This window comes from Eschrichtius robustus, chromosome 2 (genome assembly GCF_028021215.1).
Source record: "Eschrichtius robustus isolate mEscRob2 chromosome 2, mEscRob2.pri, whole genome shotgun sequence".
Lineage (NCBI taxonomy): Eukaryota > Metazoa > Chordata > Mammalia > Artiodactyla > Eschrichtiidae > Eschrichtius > Eschrichtius robustus.
The window spans coordinates 132,775,191-132,795,045 of record NC_090825.1 but is presented as its reverse complement, the minus strand read 5'-3'; the positions used below and the strand labels follow the sequence as shown (position 1 = coordinate 132,795,045).

The 19,855-nt window shown below is 37.8% G+C and overlaps 1 protein-coding gene and 1 long non-coding RNA gene across 2 annotated transcripts in view; one reads left to right on the top strand and one right to left on the bottom strand.

Moving 5' to 3' along the window:
- The window catches only part of SGCD (sarcoglycan delta), a 414,336-nt gene that overhangs the window by 10,170 nt on the left and 384,311 nt on the right, over positions 1-19,855 (bottom strand). The gene's annotated exons all lie outside the window — the stretch shown is intronic.
- The window catches only part of LOC137759716 (uncharacterized), a 177,416-nt gene that overhangs the window by 151,903 nt on the left and 5,658 nt on the right, over positions 1-19,855 (top strand). Inside the window, exon 2 of the long non-coding RNA XR_011073130.1 lies at positions 16,788-16,857. This is a non-coding gene — a long non-coding RNA (uncharacterized lncRNA). The remainder of the gene's footprint in view (positions 1-16,787; positions 16,858-19,855) is intronic.

Below are 19,855 nucleotides of genomic sequence, written 5' to 3'. Positions count from 1 at the left end.
AGCTTTTCATAATATTTTCATTTAAAAAAATGTCTCCAACATTTGTAGTTATGTCTTTTGTTGTTCCGAATATTTTTATTCACGTCTTCTTTTCCTCTTGAGCAGTACTGTCAATTATTCGTCTTTTCAAAGAGCTAACTTTTGCTTTTGTCAATTTATGTTTATATCTTGTCCTTAAATTTTCCTTGTCTTTTGTTCTAAATAGAACTGCAGAATTATCCTAATCTAAGTTCTAAAAATGTGTTGCCACCTTAGTTAATTAAAATGTTCTGCCTTCTTAGTTAATATATTCATTTAAGGACATGTATATTTTTGGCAGCATACCAAAGGAGTATTAATATAGGTGTAAATGTTTTGTAATTTTAGTATAATTTCTAATTTTCTAATTTTCTAATTTTTCGTATAATTTCTTCTGTGGTAAGTTTTATAGAAGGATTTTCCTTAATTTCTAAATATGTAAGACTTTCTAGGATTTATTTCTATTGTATATTTTATTCATCAGTTTTAAACTGATATTATAGTTAAAAAACATTCTCTTTAAAAAAATCAATTATTTAAAAATTGCGGCTAGGTTTTTGGCCCAGTATATGTCAATTTTTATAAATATTCATGCCTGTCTGAAGAGAATGTGTGTTCTGCAGTTGTTGGTGCCATGTTCTATCTATGTCTGTTAACTCAAGATATTTAATTGTTCTGTTCAAATTTATATATATATCTGTTTGATCTATCAGTCACTAAAAGAGGTATTTTATTAAATACATACCAGCTTAGAATTGTTCTGTCTTCCTTATTGTCTTCTTATCAATGTGTATAATGATTCTATTTCTTATAATCTTTTTGCCTTGAAATCCATTTTGCCTATTAGTATAGTTGTTCTCACTCTGTATTTTCCTTGAATGCATTTTTCTACTCTTTTAAATATCATCCATTCTGTATGGTTATATTTTAGATGTGTCTCTCATGTAATTGGATTATTTGTTTATTTCAGATGACTTTTTATTGAGGAAAAATTTACATACGGTGAAATGCACAGATCTTTTAATTTTATTAAGAAATAAACATTGTATATATTTAAGGGGTACAACATGATGTTTTGATACATGTATACATTGTGAAATGATTCCCCCAATTAAGGTAATTAACCAATTCATCACCTCACATATTTACCTTTACCTTCCATGTGGTAAGAACATTTAAGATCTACTCTTTTAGCAAATTTCAAATATATAATACATTATTATTTATTAACTGTAGTCACCACCATGCTGTACATTAGCTCTCCAGAACTCATTCAGCTTATAACTGAAAGTTTGTACCCTTTATCCAGTTTCCTGTTAGTAGATATTTGGTTGTTTTGAGTTTGGGGCTATTTTGCACACGTCTTTATGAGGATAAAGTTTTCATTTCTCTAAAATAAGTAGCTATGAATAGAACTACTAAGTTGTAGCATAGGTGTGTCTTTAATAAATGTGGTAAGGCAGTATCTAGAATAATCCCCAATGATCCTTGCCTTCTGGTATTCACGCTCTTAGGTGATTCTCTCTCCTAGATGTGGGCTGGATATAGTGGCTTGCTTCTACACAAGTAAAACATTGCAAGAGTGATAGGATGTCACTCATGAGACTAGGTTATAAAAAGATTGTGGCTTCCATCTTGGGTTCCTGCTCTCATTCCCTCGCTCAAAGGGATGCCAGCTGCCATGCTGAGAACTGCCCTATGAAGATGTCTGAGAAACTGAGGGATCCCATTAGCCCATGAGGAACTAAGGCCCTCATTCCAATAATCTACAGGAAGCTGAGTCTTGCCAACAACCACTGGAGTGCATTTATAAATAGATCTTCCCCAAGACAAGCATTTGAAAAGATCACAGCCCTGGCCAACAGCTTAAGTGCAACCTGATAATTGATCTTGAGTGAGAGGCATCACTAAATTGCACCCAGATTGCTGACCCACGGAAACTGTGAGATAACAAACGTCTGTTTTTTTAAGCTGCCGTAGACTAATACAATAAGAAAACTGCCACACTGTTTTCCAAGATAGTTGTGCAAGTTTACATTCCTAGCACCAATGCTGATGTAATTAAAACTATTCCAGTAGCTATAAAATGGTTCTTCATTACAGTTTTCACTTCCCTGATGACTAATGATGTTGAGCAGCTTTTCACATGCTTATTGGCTATTCAAAGATGTTCTTTTGGGAGGGATCTATTTAAATCTTCTGTCCAACTTTTTTTTTTTTTTTTAACAGTTGGGTTATTTGTATTTTTGTTACTGATTTGCTGTATATTCTAGGTAAAAAATTTTGTGTGTATATATCTCTGAAATTTCAGATATATTTTCAGGAAATTCAGATATAAATATCTCTGTGTGTATACATAAACCTGAAATCTATCTATCTATGTATCTATCTATATCAAGTATTTTCTCCCAATCCATGACTTAACTCATTTTTAAACAATGTCTTTTGATGAATGTCAATTTATCATACATTTTATGTTTAGTATTTCTGTACCTTCCCTAATAAACCATCACCTACCCCAAGGTTACAAAGATAGTCTCCCATGTCTTTGCTAGAAGCTTTATAGTTTTAGCTTTACATTTAGATTTATGATCCATCTTGATTAGTTTTTAAGAATAGAGTTGAGGTTCACTTTTTTACCAGTAGGTTTATCGAGTTGTTCCAGCACCATTTATTGAAAAAATAATCCTTTCACTATTGAATAGCACTGGTGCTTTTCTTGAAAATCAATTAACCATGTACATACAGATCTATTTCTAAACTCTCTACTCTGTTCTATTTATCTATTTGCCTAGCCTCATGCTAATACCGGACTGTCTTGGTTACCATAACTTTATAAGAAGTCAGAATCAGCTAGAGCAACTCCTTTAACTTTTGCAAAAGGAAAACAGATTGGTTTAGCTCTTCTAGATTTTTTCCTTTTCCATATAAGTCTTAAAAGCCTGTAGGGAATTTGATTGGGATTGTGTGAATCCATAGATCAATTCTGAGGAGAGTCAATACCTTAACAATATTAAATCTTTAATGGATTTTCTTTTAAAATGTAACAGTTCAAATATACTATTTTTGATTTATCTGTACTGTTTGGTATTTTGGGTCTGTGTTTTTTAATCTGGGAAGATTGTTTATTCCATGTTTATTTACATATTATATCTATGTATTGTCCACTTTACTTATTCCTTCTGTCATGATAAACCTCCCTTTTTTCTTAAAATCAAGAAAATTTTTGACATGTTCTTTTAGTGAGGGTTTGCTGGGGCAAATCCTCAGTTTTGTTTTTCTGGAGTGATTTTTTAATTCGCCCTCTTTTGTAAAAGGGATTTTCTCTGGATGCACAATGCTGTGCTGACACTTATTTTCTCTCAGGAACTGAAGATATTATTCCTCTGTATTCTGGTTCTCACTGTTGTGGTTAAGAAGTCAGCTCTCAGTCTAACTTCAATGCTAGAACTTCTTTTTTCTTCTATTCTCTCCTGATGCTTTTGATGTTCTGCAATGTCATTTGATATGCCTAGATGTAGATTTCATTTTATTTACTCTACCTGAAGTTTTTTTTTTTTTTTTTTTTTACTCTCTAAATTTGTACTTTTGTGTCTTTCATCACTTCTGGACAACACTCCGCTGATATGTCTTCGAAAATTGTTTTTGCTCCATTCTCTCTCTTTTCATGCTGAAACTTAGATTAGACATTCTCATCCTAGCATTCCTGTTATTCTGCCTCTCTTTTTTCTGGATGATTCTTTAGATATAGTCTCATGTTCGTTTAATTTTTCTTTGTATTATTCTTTCATCACATCCATTGGAGTTTTGCTTTTTGAGATTATATTTTCATTTCCAGAAATTCCTTATTGTGCATTTTCTAATTTGTTAAGCCATTTTTATATGCCTTTGGTTTTTACTCTTTCAATTCTCTTTTGTTTCTCAACTCATAGTAAACATATTATTTTATATTCTTTCTCTGCTAATTCCCATATCTGAAGCCTCTGTGCATCTAAACTGGCTGCCTTGTTTCCATGCTGCTCTCTTGCTCATGGTGCCTTGTTTCTGAGTATGCTTCATATTTCTTGCCTCTGTGGGTTCATATCTCTTGGGTCTTTATCTGCTGAAGTTATTTGAGACCTACTTTTCAGGTGATTTTTTTCTAGAGAGGATTTGTATGTGTTTCCATCAATCACTGGTGCCACCTTCAGCTTGGGTCAAGTGTAAACTAATTTCTTTGCTGGAGGTCTTAGGACCAACCAGGTAATATGAATTCAGGCTACAGACAGAGGGAGGGCCAGTTTGAAGTTACCAGGCCTTGGAGAAATTTTTTTCTATTCCTCCCATTCAGTGCTGAGGTTCAAGACAGGCTATTTCCCTTGCAATCCTCTGGGTGGAAAGGTCAGAGGAGGGCAAGACCAGGTAGGTGTATTCTATTTCATCCATACGCTGAAGGTTTGGTACATTGGGGTCCCAATTACATCTGTGGGATCTCTAAATAGACTACCTGTTTTCAGTGAGCCCTGAGATTTGCTTTGTTCCCGTGACCCACCAGACCATAAAACTGAAGCTGAATTTCATCGAGTTTAGCCAAATCTGTAAAGTTACAGCTGGCCTCAATACTCAGATTACTTCTCTGGGTTCCTATGTTATTTTTGCTCTTGGACTAATCATAACTAATTTCCAGCTCATTGATGCATTTAAAATATTTTAAAATATTTTTACCATTAGTTTTTGTTCTTTTCAACTAAAACAATTGGTCAGGATACTTAGACTATTGTACCGTTGTTCTCTAGAGGTCCAGGTTTCTGATTTTTCAAAAGATGGATTTGGAAATTGTACAGTAAAATCAACTCACCTTTAAACTTTGGCAAATTATTACTAGTTTTTCATTTCTCATGTCAAAAGGGAGTATGGTTTCTCAATGTTTCTATTTTTTTTTAATTCTTATTTTATATTGGAGTATACTTGATTAACAATGTTGTGTTAGTTTCAGGTGTACAGCAAAGTGATTCAGTTATACATATACATGTATCTATTCTTTTTCAAATTATTTTCCCATTTAGGTTATTACAGAGTATTGAGCAGAGTTCCCTGTGCTATACAGTAGGTCCTTGTTGGTTATCTATTTTAAATACAGCAGTGTGTACATGTCAATCCCAAACTGCCAGTCTATCCCTTCCCCCGACCCATTCTCTCTGGTAACCATAAGTTCATTCTCTCAGTCTGTGAGGCTGTTTCGGTTCTGTAAATAAGTTCATTTGTATCTTTTTTTTTCTTTTTTAGATTCCACATATAAGTGATATCATATATTTGTCTTTCTCTGACTTACTTCACCTAGTATGATAATCTCCATATCCATCCATGTTGCTGCAAATGGCATTATTTCATTCATTTAAATGGCTGAGTAATATTCCATTGTATATATGTACCACATCTTCTTTATTCATTCGTCTCTCGATGGACACTTAGATTGTTTCCATGTCTTAGCTATTGTAAATAGTGCTGCAATGAACACGGGGGTGTATGTATCTTCTCAAATTATGGTTTTATCTGGATATATGCCCAGGAGTGGGATTGCTGGATCATATGATAACTCTATTTTTAGCTTTTTAAGGAACCTCCATACTGTTCTCCATAATAGTTGTACCAATTTACATTCCCACCAACAGAGTAGGAAGGTTCCCTTTTCTCCACACCCTCTCCAGCATTTATTGTTTGTAGACTTCTTGATTATGTCCATTCTGACCAGTGTGAGGTGATACCTCATTATAGTTTTGATTTGGATTTCTCTAATAATTAGTGATGTTGAGCATCTTTGCATGTGCTTTTTGGCCATCTGTTTGTCTTCTTTGGAGAAATGTCTGTTTAGATCTTCTGCCCATTTTTTGATTGGGTTCTGTTTTTTTTTTTTGATATAGAGCTGCATGAGCTGTTTGTATATTTTGGAGATTAATCTCTTGTCAGTCGCATATTTGCAAGTATTTTCTCCCATTCTGTGGGCTGTCTTTTTGTTTTGTTTATGGTTTCATTAGATGTGCAAAAGCTTTTGAGTTTAATTAGGTCCCATTTGTTTATTTTTGTCTTTATTTCCATTATTCTGGGAGAAGGACTGAAAATATATTGCTGCAATATATGTCAAAGAGTGTTCTGCCTATGTTTTCCTCTAAGAGTTCTATAGTATCCAGTCTTACATTTAGATCTTTAATCCACTTTGAGTTTATTTTGTATATGGTGTTAAAGGATGTTCTAATTTCATTCTTATACATGCAGCTGTCCAGTGTTCCCAGCACTGTTTATTGAAGAGACTGTCTTTTCTCCAATGTATATTCTTGCCTCCTTTGTCGCGGATTAATTGACCATAGGTGCGTGGGTTTATTTCTGGGCTTTCTCTCCTGTTCCACTGATCTATATTTCTGTTTTTTGTGCCAGTACCATACTGTTTTGATGACTGTGGCTTTGTAGTATAGCCTGAAGTCAGGGACCCTGATTCCTCCAGCTCTGCTTGTCTGTTTCAGGATTGCTTGGGCTATTTAGGGTCTTTTGTGTCTTCATACAAATTTGAAGATTTTTTTGTTCTAGTTCTGTGAAAAATGCCATTGGTAATTTGATAGGGATTGCACTGAATCTGTAGATTGCCTTGGGTAGTATAGTCATTTTGACAATATGGATTCTTCCAATCCAAGAACATGGTATATCTTTCCATCTGTTTGTGTCATCTTCGATTTCTTTCATCAGTGTCTTACAGTTTTTAGAGTACAGGTCTTTTGCCTCCTTAGGTAGGTTTATTCCTAGGTATTTTATTCTTTTTGATGCGATGGTAAGTGGGATTGTTTCTTTAATTTCCCTTTCTGATTTTTTGTCATTAGTGTATAGAAATGCAAGAGATTTTTGTGTCTTAATTTTGTATCCTTCAACTTTACCAAATTCACTGATGAGCTCTAGTAGTCTTCTGGTAGCATCTTTAGGATTTTCTATGTAGAGTATCATGTCATCTGCAAACAGTGACAGTTTTACCTCTTCTTTTCCAATTTGGATTCCTTTTATTTCTTTTTCTTCTCTGACTGCTGGGACTTCCAAAACTATGTTAATAAAAGTGGTGATAGTGGATATCCTTGTCTCATTCCTGATCTTACAGGAAATGCTTTCAGCTTTTCACCATTGAGAATGATGTTTCCTGTGGGTTTGTCATACATGGTCTTTATCGTGTTGAGGTAGGTTCCCTCTATGCCCACTTTCTGGAGAGTTTTTTTCATAAATGGGTGTTGAATTTTGTCAAAAGCTTTTTCTGCATCTATTGAGATGATCATATGGTTTTTATTCTTCAGTTTGTTAATATGGTGTATCACACTTATTGATCTGCAGATACTGAAGAATCCTTGCATCCCTGGGATAAATCCCACATGATCATGGTTCATGATCCTTTTAATGGATTTGGATTCAGTTTGCTAGTATTTTGTTGAGGATTTTTGCATCTATATTCATCAATAATACTGGTCTGTAATTTTCTTTTTTTGTACTCTCTTTGTCTGGTTTTGGTATCAGGGTGATGGTGGCCTCATAAAATGAGTTTGGGAGTGTTCCTTCCTCTGCAATTTTTTGGAAGAGTTTGAGAAGGGTGGGTGTTAGCTCTTCTCTAAATATTTGATAGAATTCACCTGTGAAGCCATCTTGGTCCTGGACTTTTGTTTGTTGGGAGTTTTTAAATCACAGTTTCAATTTCAGTACTTGTGATTGGTTTGTTCATATTTTCTGTTTCTTCCTGGTTGAGTCTTGGGAGATCGTACCTTTCTACGAATTTGTCCATTTCTTCTAGGCTGTCCATTTTACTGGCATATAGTTAGTTGCTTGTAGTACTCTCTTATGATCCTTTGTATTTCTCTGGTGTCTACTGTAACTTCTTTTTCATTTCTAATTTTATGGATTTGAGCCCTCTCCCTTTTTTTCTTGATGAGTCTGGCTAAAGGTTTATCAACTTTCTTTATCTTTTCAAAGAACCAGCTTTTAGTTTCACTGATCTTTTTTTCTTCATCTCTATTTCATTTATTTTTTTCTCTGACCTTTATGATTTCTTTTCTTCTACAACTTGGGGTTTTGTTTATTCTTTCTCTCATTGCTTTAGCTGCAAGGTTAGGTTGTTTATTTGAGATTTTTCTTGTTTCCTGAGGTAAGACTGTATTGCTATAAACTTCCCTCTTAGAACTGCTGTTGCTGTGTCCCATAGGTTTTGGATCATTCTGCTTTAGTTTTTGTTTGTCTCTAGGTATTTTTTCATTTCCTCTTTGATTTTTTCAGTGATCCGTTGGTTGTTTAGTAGCATATTGTTTAGCCTTCACGTGTTTGTGTTTTTTGCAGTTTTTTTCTTGTAGTCGATTTCTAACCTCATAGCATTGTAGTTGGAAAAGATGTTTGAGATGATTTCAGTTTTCGTAAATTTACTGAGGCTCACTTTGTGGCCCAGCATGTGATCAATCCTGGAGAATGTTCCATATGCACTTCAGTGTGTATTCTGCTGCTTTTGAATGGAATGCTCTATAAATATCAGTTAAGTCCATCTCATTTTATATGTCATTTAAGGCCTGTGTTTCCTTATTGATTTTCTGTCTGGATGATCTGTCCATTGATAAAAGTGGGCTGTTAAAGTCCCCCACTATTATTGTGTTGCTGTTGATTTCCCCTTTTATGGCTATTAACGTTTGTCTTATATATTGAAGTGCTCCTAGGTTGGGTGCAGTCATATTTACAATCGTTATATCTTCTTCTTCGATTGTTCCCTTGATCGTTAGGTAGTGTCCTTCTTTATCTGTTGTAACAGTCTTTATTTTAAAGTTTATTTTGTCTGATATGCGTATTGCTACTCCCGGTTTCTTTTGATTTGCATTTGCATGGAATACTTTTTTCCATCTGCTCACTTTCAGTCTGTATGTGTCCCTAGGTCTGAAGTGGGTCTCTTGTAGACAGCATATATACGGGTCTTGTTTTTGTATCCATTCAGCGAGCCTGTGTCTTTTGGTTGGAGCATTTAATGCATTTACACTTAAGGTAATTATTGATATATATGTTCTTATTGCCATTTTATTGATTTGGATTTGTTTTTGTAGGTCTTTTTTCTTCCCTTCCTCTTTTGTTCTCTTGTGATTTGATGACTAACTTTAGTGTTGTGTTTGGCTTTCTTTTTCTTTTTTCTGTGTAACTATTGTAGTTTTTTGGTTTGTATTTACCACGAGGTTTTGATATAGCAGCCTATATATAAACAAGATTGTCTTAAGTCGCTGGTCTTTTAATCTCCAATGCATTTCCAATATCCTGCATTTGTGCTCTGCTCTTTGCACAACTGCTGGTTTTGCTATCATATTTGTGTGTGGATGATTTCCTACCTTTACTCTGTGTTGCCTTGACCAGTGAGCTTTTTCCATTTGTAATTTTCTTGTTTCCAGTTGGGACCTTTTCTTTTCCGCCTAGAGAAGTTCCCTTAGCATTTGTTGCACAGCTGGTCTGGTAGTGCTGAATTCTCTTAGCTTTTGCTTGTCCATCAAATCTGAATGAGAGCCTTACTGGGTAGAGTATTTTTGGTTGTAGGTTTTTCCCTTTCATCACTTTAAATATATCCTGCCACTCCCTCCTGGCCTGAAGAATTTCTGCTGAGAAATCAGCTCATAACCTTATGGGAATTCCCTTGTATGATATTTGTTGCTTTTCCCTTGTTGCTTTTAATATTTTTTCTTTGTCTTTAATTTTTGTCGGTTTGATTAATATGTGGCTTGACATGTTCCTCCTTGGGTTCATGTTGTATGGGACTCTTTGTGCTTCCTGGACTTGGGTGAATGTTTCCTTTCCCATATTAGGGAAGTTTTCAACTATTACCTCTTCAAATATTTTCTCAGGTCCTTTCTCTCTCTCCTCCTTCTGAGACCCCTATAATGCAAATGTCAGTACGTTTAATGTTGTCTCAGAGGTCTCCTAGACTGTCCTCATTTCTTTTCATTCTTTTTTCTTTATTCTGTACCATGGCAGTGATTTCCACCATTCTGTCTTCCAGGTCACTTTTTCATTCTTCTACCTCAGTTATTCTGCTATTGATTCCTTCTAGTGTATTTTTCATTCCAGTTATTGTATGTTAATCTGTTTGTCTGATCTTTAGTTCTTCTAGGTCTTTGTTAAACATTTCTTGTATCTTCTTGATCTATGCCTCCATTCTTTTTCTGAGATCTTGGATCATCTTTACTATCATTACTCTGAATTCTTTTTCATGTAGATTGCCTGTCTCCACTTTACTTACTTGTTCTTCTGGCGTTTTATCTTGTTCCTTCATCTGGGACATACTCCTCTGCTGTCTCATTTTGTCTAATTTTCTGTGATTGCAGTTTCCATTCCACATGCTGCAGGGTTTTAGTTCTTCTTGCTTCTGCTGTCTGGCCCCTGGTGGACGAGGCTGTCTAAGAGGCTTGTGCAGGCTTCCTGGTGGGACTGGTACCTGCCCACTGGTGGGTGGAGCTGGGTCTTGTTCCACTGGTGGGCAGGGCCATGTCAAGGGGTGTGTTTATCAGGTGGCTGTGTTGGCAACTTATTATTACTTTAAACTATGGATAGGCCAACTTTCTGAGAGCCAGATCTGGCCTAAGAGTTGCCCGTTTTCGATCAGGATTCAGTCAGATAAAGAGAACCTCTATGAGTGATGTGTACAGGTTCATTAAAGTAACAGAACCTCATATGGTTATGGAAGCTGGGTAAATAGTCTGTGTAAGGCTGCTCTCTTTGTGTTTGATGCTGCAGTCTGGAGTCAGCAGGGCAGGCAGCTGGACGGGAAGATGGGTGTGAAATGAGGAGAGTGAGGATGAGTGAGAATCCACCAGGATGAACTGGTAGCAGTGACAGACTCTCACCACTACAAGGTCTCTGCGTCAGTGAAGGCAAAGCTGCTGTCCTTCTTCATGAAACTTAGCATGTACCTGGCTCAGGCAATGGAGGAGAGAAAGACCTAGGTTGCCCCACACTAACAAGGGGAGCCAACAGGTGATCTCCAACAGCCTGGTCCTCTGCACTGACCTTCCGGTGCCAAAGGAATATGACTGCCGTTTTACTCCCACCTTCCAATCCTCATGCAGCCTCCTTAACTCAGTGAAGGGAATTTTCAGGAAATATCATTCCAGCTTAGCAAAGTCCATATGATACAAACCTATCCCTATCATCCTGTTTTAAATGACTGTTTTGACTTGAATGCACTGTACTCAGTGGAACCAACTCCAACTTCCAGTACAGACTGGTTGAAATAAAATAAGCACCTGCAAAAAGTAAGGAAAAACTTGGGCTTTTCTAATTTTATAGGATTTACTTTTTTTTTTTTAACATCTTTATTGGAGTATAATTGCTTTACAATGGTGTGTAAGTTTGTGCTGTATAACAGAGTGAATCAGCTATACGTGTACATATATCCCCATATCTCTTCCCTCTTGCATCTCCCCTCCCACCCTCCCTATCCCACCCCTCTAGGTGGACACAAAGCACCAAGCTGACCTCCCTGTGCTATGCGGCTGCTTCCCACTAGCTATCTTTTTGACATTTGGTAGTGTATCTATGTCCATGCCACTCTCTCACTTTGTCCCAGCTTACCTTCCCCGTCCCTGTGTCCTCAAGTCCATTCTCTATGTCTGCATCTTTATTCCTGTCCTGCCCCTAGGTTCTTCAGAACCATACACAAAAATAAACTCAAAATGGATTAAAGACCTAAATGTAAGGCCAGACACTATAAAACTCTTAGAGGAAAACACAGGCAGAACACTCTATGACATAAATCACAGCAAAATCCTTTTTGACCCACCTCCTAGAGAAATGGAAATAAGAACAAAAATAAACAAATGGGACTTAGTGAAACTTAAAAGCTTTTGCACAGCAAAGGAAACCATAAACAAGACGAAAAGACAACCCTCAGAATGGGAGAAAATATTTGCAAAGGAAGCAACTGACAAAGGATTAATCTCCAAGCTATACAAGCAGCCCATGCAGCTCAATATCAAAAAAACAAACAAACCAATCCAAAATGGGCAGAAGATCTAAACAGACATTTCTCCAAAGAAGCTATACAGATTGCCAAAAAACACATGACAGGATGCTCAACGTCACTAGTCATTAGAGAAATACAAATCAAAACTACAATGAGGTGTCACCTCACACTGGTCAGAATGGCCATCATCAAAAAATCTACAAACAACAAATGCTGGACAAGCAAGTGTTACTTTGAAATTCAAGCCCCTCATATCTGAAGTAGGTATTTAAATTTTATGAATGAAGCTGCTGATTTTTTAGAGATTTTAAAAAATTGATGTATTGTTGATTTACAGTGTTGTGTTAATTTCTGCTGTACAGCAAAGTGATTCAGTTATGCATATATATACACTTTTTCATATTCTTTTCCATTATGGTTTATCACAGGATATTGAATATAGTTCCCTGGGCTACACAGTAGGAGCTGTTGTTATCCATTCTGTGTATAATTATTTGCATCTGCTAACCCCAACCTCCCAGTGCATCCCCCCCCCCCCCATTTCCTCTCTCCCTTGGCAACCACAAGTCTGTACTCTGTATCTGCTCTAGAGGACAGCCTATCATTGCCTTTCTGAGAGAAATGGCCTTCAAATGAGAATATCCAATCCATTTCTTAAATCTTTAGAGCAGAAGCCTAGAGTACTCTGCTTAGATTTTTTTTCAGCTCAGGATTTAAAGATAGATTCCTACTCTAGAGATCAGAAAAGCAGTGATAGTCTCTCATCTAGAGCAAAACCATTTTGAAGTTTGCTTTTATGAAGGCAAGCCAGACCATCACAAAATATTCTTTTGCATCAACCCTTCTTTCCCTGGGTAGATCTTGCTGATTTATTTAATAAACATATCATACTAGGCTAAGGGGACACAGAGAGGTGGCCTACACCCCAGAATGGTACAGGTCCTTAGGAATTCGCTCATTTACTTATTTATCAAACATTTATTGAAATCCTGGTATATGCAAAATGCTGGTGTTAATTGTAAACAAGATAGACCTGATCCTTATCCTAGTGAGTTTATCTGCTATTGAGGATAAGATACATTAAGCAAGTATTTGCATATGGTGGTGAGGAGTCCCTGATGGAGAAGTACAGGGGATTATAAAAATTTGTAACTGGGGCCTGGGCCATGGGAAGAGTTGGGGGTCTGGGAATGCTTATGGTGACATGTGAAAGATGAGTGTCCCAAGCAGAGGGGGCAGCATGCCTGAAGCGTTTTAGGAGGAAAATAGTTTTGTGGGTTAAAAGGAACTGAAGAAGGTTGATAGAGAATGTGGTATTAATAAGGAGAGGTTAGTCAGAATATGTTGCAGAATACGGTAAGACTAGAAAGGATTTAAAATGGAGAAGTGGTGTAGTGGGGTAAGAAGATAATGGGTAGCATGATCTGATGTCCACACTGCAAAGATTACTGCCATGGTCATTATTTTTTTGTCACCTTGACTGTGTCCATGGGGTGCTTGGACTTTTGGTCAAACATTCTGGGTGTGTCTGTAAGGGTGTTTCTGGATGAGATTAACATTTGAATCAGTGGGTTCAGGAAAGTAGATTGCCCTCCCTAATGTGGGTGGGCCTCATCCAATCAACTGAAGACCTGAAGAGAACAAGCATGCTGAGTAAGAGGGAATTTCTCCCGCCCTCAGACTGTAGCTTACACCATTGGCTCTCCTGAGTCTCCAGGTTGCTGATTGTACATCTTGAGACATCTCAGCCCCCATAATCGTGTGAACCAATTCCTTATAATAAGTATTTTATTAATCTCTATGGATATATATTTCCTATTGGTTCTCTTTATCTCGAGAACCTTGACTAATACAATGTATAATACATTGTATATTATATTGTATGTTATACAACCCTGACTAATACATTATATACAATACATATAAATTTTATTCTATAGTATTTACTTATTATTTATATATTACTTATGTATTTGACTACGGAGTAGAGAGTGGATTAGCGGGGTACAAGAGGATTGCCAGAAAAGGAGCTAGGAGTCTGGTTATGCAGGTGGGAGAAAACTCATTCCATCACCAAACCCAAGTCAGCATCAAGGATGATTTCCAGTGTTGTGGCTTTTGTGAGTGGTAGACTGTATGGGTCAGCCACTGAGATAGGGAAGAGTATAAACAGAACACTTACAGAGCGTACTGTGAGTTGAGTTTTACAGAAGTTGATTTGGAGGTATTTGAGAACGTCAAGTGGAAATGTGGCCATACAGGGCTAGAGATAGGAAAGTGGGAGGCATATTCGATCATGGTTGGTGGTGTAGTTCTGTATTGCTGTGGCAATGCTACTGTTGTCTATACAATCGAGAAGAGATATTTGAAAACATAGTCCGGGTCGATGGAGTGGCAGCTGACTTGGCCAAGTCACGATGTTGGTGGTGTCCTCTGAAATCATCTCTTTCTACAGCTGGGGACAAAGAAAAGTCCTGACCACTGTCCCAAGTGCCCAGAGTCTGTTGGCTGCCCTCTGAGGTGGTTTCCCAGGTCCAGTGTGGCCCCGGGAATATGACAAGGAGAAAAACTGGTTGTGTCTCCTAGCTTAATGAAACCCTGGAGAGATGTCTCCTCAATCAAGCCACTGTTTCCTGGCACATTTCTGCATGCATGTGAAACCTCTTCTTCTCTGCTCACATTCCATTTCAAGGACCCGTGAAACATGGGGCGGTGATACTCGGGACTGTCATGAATCAGAAACCTCCTCAAAACTTTAAATGCTATCACAAGGTCTGTTTTTAAAACTCAGAGAATAATTTATTTGCTGTTGGCATTATCAGTTTGTTCTCTCTGTTTCAAGCTCATTTTTTGTTGAAATTGTTTTTGTTGAAACAGTGATTACTTATCCAGATTTCTCGCTTTCATTTCCTTCATCATAAGAATGTACATGAATCACTTCCAAACCTAGACAAGTTTTTAGATCATATTTTGCTCCCATCCTCAAAGAATGGAGACAATGGCTTTTGTTACTTTGTTACCTTCAAAATATCATAAAAACCGAGTAATATATGCAGTAACTGAAATAGAAGGTTAGCACCTGTCCTTCTTAGGAAATAGCAGATTCACACTGACACCAACACCTAAGATGACTGTGTATGTTCTAAGTTTGAGGAAAAATATAATACAAAGTTATAATAGAAAGGAAAACAATTTAGAAAAAATGGGTGGGAGAGGCTGTAAACTTCGTGGTGCTTTGGTCAATTAAAGTAGCTGCTTTTAGGGAGTTCTTGGATTGGCTGAGGTCAGGGGCTAGGAAATTTCAATTTGGTCAGAACCACATGGGGAGCTTTCAAAGCTTGGGTCACATCCCATACAAACTAAATCAGAATGCTGGGGCATCTATATGGTGATGGTTGAAAAGCACTGACTTAGCAGATCTATGTGTGAGTTGTAGATAGACAACCTTTACTATGGAACCCTACCATCCTACTGATGGGAACAGAATAGTAACTCAAGTTGTGACCAGGGCAGCTAGTTGATAAATGAAAATCTGCAGTGCCTGCTTAAGGGGTCCATTGTACTATCTGGGCCAATTGCATTTCTGTGTTGCTGATCCAGTGATACTACAGCTATAAAACTTTAGCCAATCAGTGGGATTCTTTTTTTTTTCTTTTTTTTACAAATTTATTTATTTTTGGCTGTGTTGGGTCTTTGTTGCTGTGTGTGGGCTGTCTCTCTCTAGTTGTGGCGAATGGGGGCTACTCTTCGTTGTGGTGTGCGGGCTTCTCACTGCGGTGGCTTCTCCTGTTGCGGAGCAGGGCTCTAGGCGTGCGGGCTTCAGCAGTTGTGGCATGTGGGCTCAATAGTTGTGGCACATGGGCTTAGTTGCTCTGCAGCATGTGGGATCTTCCAGGACCAAGGATCGAACCTGTGTCCCCTGCATTGGCAGGCAGATTCTTAACCACTGCACCACCAGGGAAGTCCCTCAGTGGGATTCTCTACTCAAAAAGTGTGTATACTTATCGAACAATTTCTTCATTGATCTGAAGTTCATTAGCTCTCACTGAATCTCTAAGAGCTCAAAGTTGAATTCCTCTTTCAAGAAAAGTGCTTTAAAAATTGCTCCCATATTTTAGTTGGGCTGTTTGGGAAACACTAATGAACCAACAGCCATTCTGAAGAACCTGATTTGTATCAGTGTAATGGGCCATTTAAAGTAATGCTGAGTGAGATTTTGATGCTAGACAACGTTCAGAGCATGGTATTGGGGTACCATCATGTTAAACAACGTGGCTCATTCTGTTTTCAACTTGAAAATTCATAATGCGACGTCTGACGTCAGTTTCCTGCAAACCCCTGTGACTCATCCTGTATTTTTGAGTTAGGCTTTTACACAGCCTGATTCAAAGGAACCTCAGAGGCCTCAAAGGAAAGCCCAGTGTCAAGTTTCAGCGACATATTGAAATTCACATACCATCAGTGAGTGCGTATTTTAAGCCCTGCACGTTGGGTGCTTTTCATGTATTTTATTCCATCTGGTATTCACTACCAGCCCCAGGGAGGTTCAGAGAGGTTAAATGTCATGCTCCAGGCCACGTACCTAGACAGTTGTAGATCAAACCCAAGCATCCCGATTCCTAGCCAGTATGTTTTATAATATTCCATGGTTTTGGGCATTGAAAATTAGTTCCATGTACTGGGTGGAAGTCTCATCCTGTAACTTGCTATGTAATCTTGAGCTTCCATAGTAGTACTCCACATTTATAAAGACAAGCGTCCTAGTTATTCTGAGGTTTCCTTTATCCAGGCTAATGAGGATCTTCAACGAGACCTTCCTGTGGACTTGAGCGACCTTTCTGTGCCCCCCTGGACACCTGGTAGGTCCATCTGTTTCCATCCTCTAATCTGCTTCTTGGTATGTCTGTTCCCTTCTCGTCCTTCAAGTCTCACTTAAATGCCACCATTTTAGAGAGGTCTTCCCTGACCACCCCTTCTGTCACTCAGCAACGTTCCTGCATGCCACTGAACACAATTTGTAATTACTAGTCTCTTTCCCTCTTTTAATCTCTTTCTTCCTCTAGAATAAACTGTGTAAGGGCGGTGATTACGCTAGATTTATGCCCAGCGTCAAGGATGTTACCTGGTATTCAGAAAGTATTTGTTGAATCACAGAAAGTATTTGTTGAATCAATGTCCCTCTTAGATTCTGCTACCTAGCATTGAATACAGTGCTCCTGTTATGTTCTGAGTAAGATCTAGGCCTAAAAAAAACTCTCCCCTTACCTTCTTGGTATGATTCTGGACGATTTATTACTGAAGTCTAATTACATTAAATTGGACATCACATTAGTGTCATCTCTTACTGAGTTTAGACCAAAACCCAATTTTATATATCTATATCTATCATCTATCTGTAATCTCCCTTAGTTTGTAGCCCATTTTGCTAGTAACTAACTACCTCATTCTGTATTTGTGCTGTTAGGGCCATAGTTTGCTCCATGTAATATGTTCCTTTTAGATTGCTCATGAAGGCCATAGTTTCCCCCTCTTAAATATTTTAATCTCCCTTTCTTGGGTGGGAATGGCAGATAATGGTTTAAAGCTTGAGCTTCAGAGTCAGGATTTTGAGTCCAAGCACCTCCATCTGCTGGATGTTTGACTTGGGAAAAGTCGCTAAGCCTTTTTGAGGCTCAGCTATTTCTCGTGTTCTAGAGGGATAACAGTCTCCCCCTCACAAGACTGTTAGGAAGCTGGAATGTGGAAATGTAGATGAAGCCTTCATCAAGTACCTAGGATGTGGTGATCGGTGATAGTTTCTATTACTGTACTCATTCCCACTCCTAAACTGATTAGAATGGATGATTTCTTTTCTTTTTTCCCTTCTCTAATCCCCTCTGGCTTTCTTAACATATCATTATCCACAAGAGGCATCCTGATTTACATAGTGGCCACATGCAGACTTTGCAAAAAGCCTGAATGTCAAAAATTTCAAAGGGAAGTGGCCTTAGAAGTCCATTCTTCCTCCACACACTGTTTTTACTGTTACAAGATTTACTAAAATGTCAATGACTTTGTGAGGGGAAAATCGTGACAGGTTCTGGGTAGAATTTGTCATCAATTACTTTTGCCAGTGGTAAAAACTGATCACAAACAAACATTGTGCTTAGTCGTCTAACGTGGACTTCTGAATGATTAGACGCTTGGATTTTGTAGCAAATCGTGTTTCTCAGCACCTGAGGTTTCCAAGGTGACTGCATATAAAACTACAGACGTCGTAATTGCTCTTTCCAGAGGAACGCCCTCACTAGTCCATTCTGTACCCTACCCTCTCCAAATGATTACATTCTTCGCACTTGGAGATTCTTTCTCAAGCGAGATAAAAACTAAATAATTGATTTGAATATCAAAGAATGATGAACATTTCCACACGATTAATGAGTAATCACGTTCAAGTCTCTTCAATAACACGTAATGCTCTCAGAACATTTAATGACCCATGCAGCTAACCTGACTCCATGTGTAACAGACAGCTAGGTCGTCAATTATTTTAATTAAGAATAAAAATTAAGAAATGTTTGTTATTTAGGTTTCTCCTTTAAATGAAATTGCTAGCTTTGATCAGAGTTGGAAGTCAGTTCAACCGCATGGCGCTAACTTGCCATGCGGCCGTGGGGACCTGCTTTCCTTTACACAATGAGGAGGCTGGGGTAGCGAATGGAAGGGTGCCTCTCCCAACCCTAAAATATGCCTCATGACAGATTTTGGAAGATGAACAGCAAATGAGTGTGTTGCCTGCCATATGATTATAATGAAAGAGATCTCCTGCCCTCAGTGAGGTGGTCATGATCTCTTCATCCTCAGTGCTAACACTCAGTAGACATCTTGAAGAGTCCCCTGCATCTGTTTGTTTATATGTTATACAGGAACCTCTCTCTGTGGGGACCAAAATAGGTGAGCTACAGAGTTCTAGGAAGGTGGAAAAGTGGAAATTAATGTCTCATAACTGTGCTTAATTCAAGTTTAATTTTGTAAAAGCTATTTTATACAAAATTATAGCTAAAAATTATTGCATACTTACTATGTACCAGGCACTGCACTCAGTAAAACAACTCTAGAAGCAAGTCATTACACTATTAATATTGTTAATGATCCCCATTTTCAAGTGAGGCTTCGGGGGATGTTAAGCCTAAGGTCACATTGCTAGGAGGAAGCAGCAGAGACACAGCTCTAGCTGCAGAATGCCTACTTCTAAACGCTACCCTAAGACTGCCTTTATTTACTGGGAATGAGTAAATGTTAGAGTAACAGGATGAAGTGTTAGGGCTCAAGGGGAAAGTAAAGTATAATCAAAACCTAGGGAGCCACCTTATTTGTGTTGAAAGACATTTTGGATAACGTATTACAGGGATGTATCCATGTAAAATGAAAGTGAATGGTTTTCTATTGGGTATTAATTGAATATTTCTATATTGGGTCCAGCCATAAAATAAAGAATTTAGTTAATATCTAGTTTATATACTTTGCAATTTTTCACAGCCCACTTTAGGATCCTCTTTTAGTTAAAATGATACCATAGGAAGCTGGAAATAGTTTTGAAAGCAAAATGGAGAGAGGCCAGTGGTTCTGTCTTGGGCTCAGCGTAGTTAGCTGTGGGATTACCTGTGAGCCAGTGGCTAAGCAAACCGGAGGGAATGTTTTGAGAGTGGTTTGTGCATGTTTAATAATTAATAATGATTACTAGGTACTGAGCACCTACTGTGTTTTTGGACTTTCACATGGTCCAGGGACAATCCTCAGGACTTCCTACACAGTAGGTGGTAGAACCCCTATTAAACAGATGAAGTTCAGTAAGGTAGAGTGATTTGCCCAAGGCTA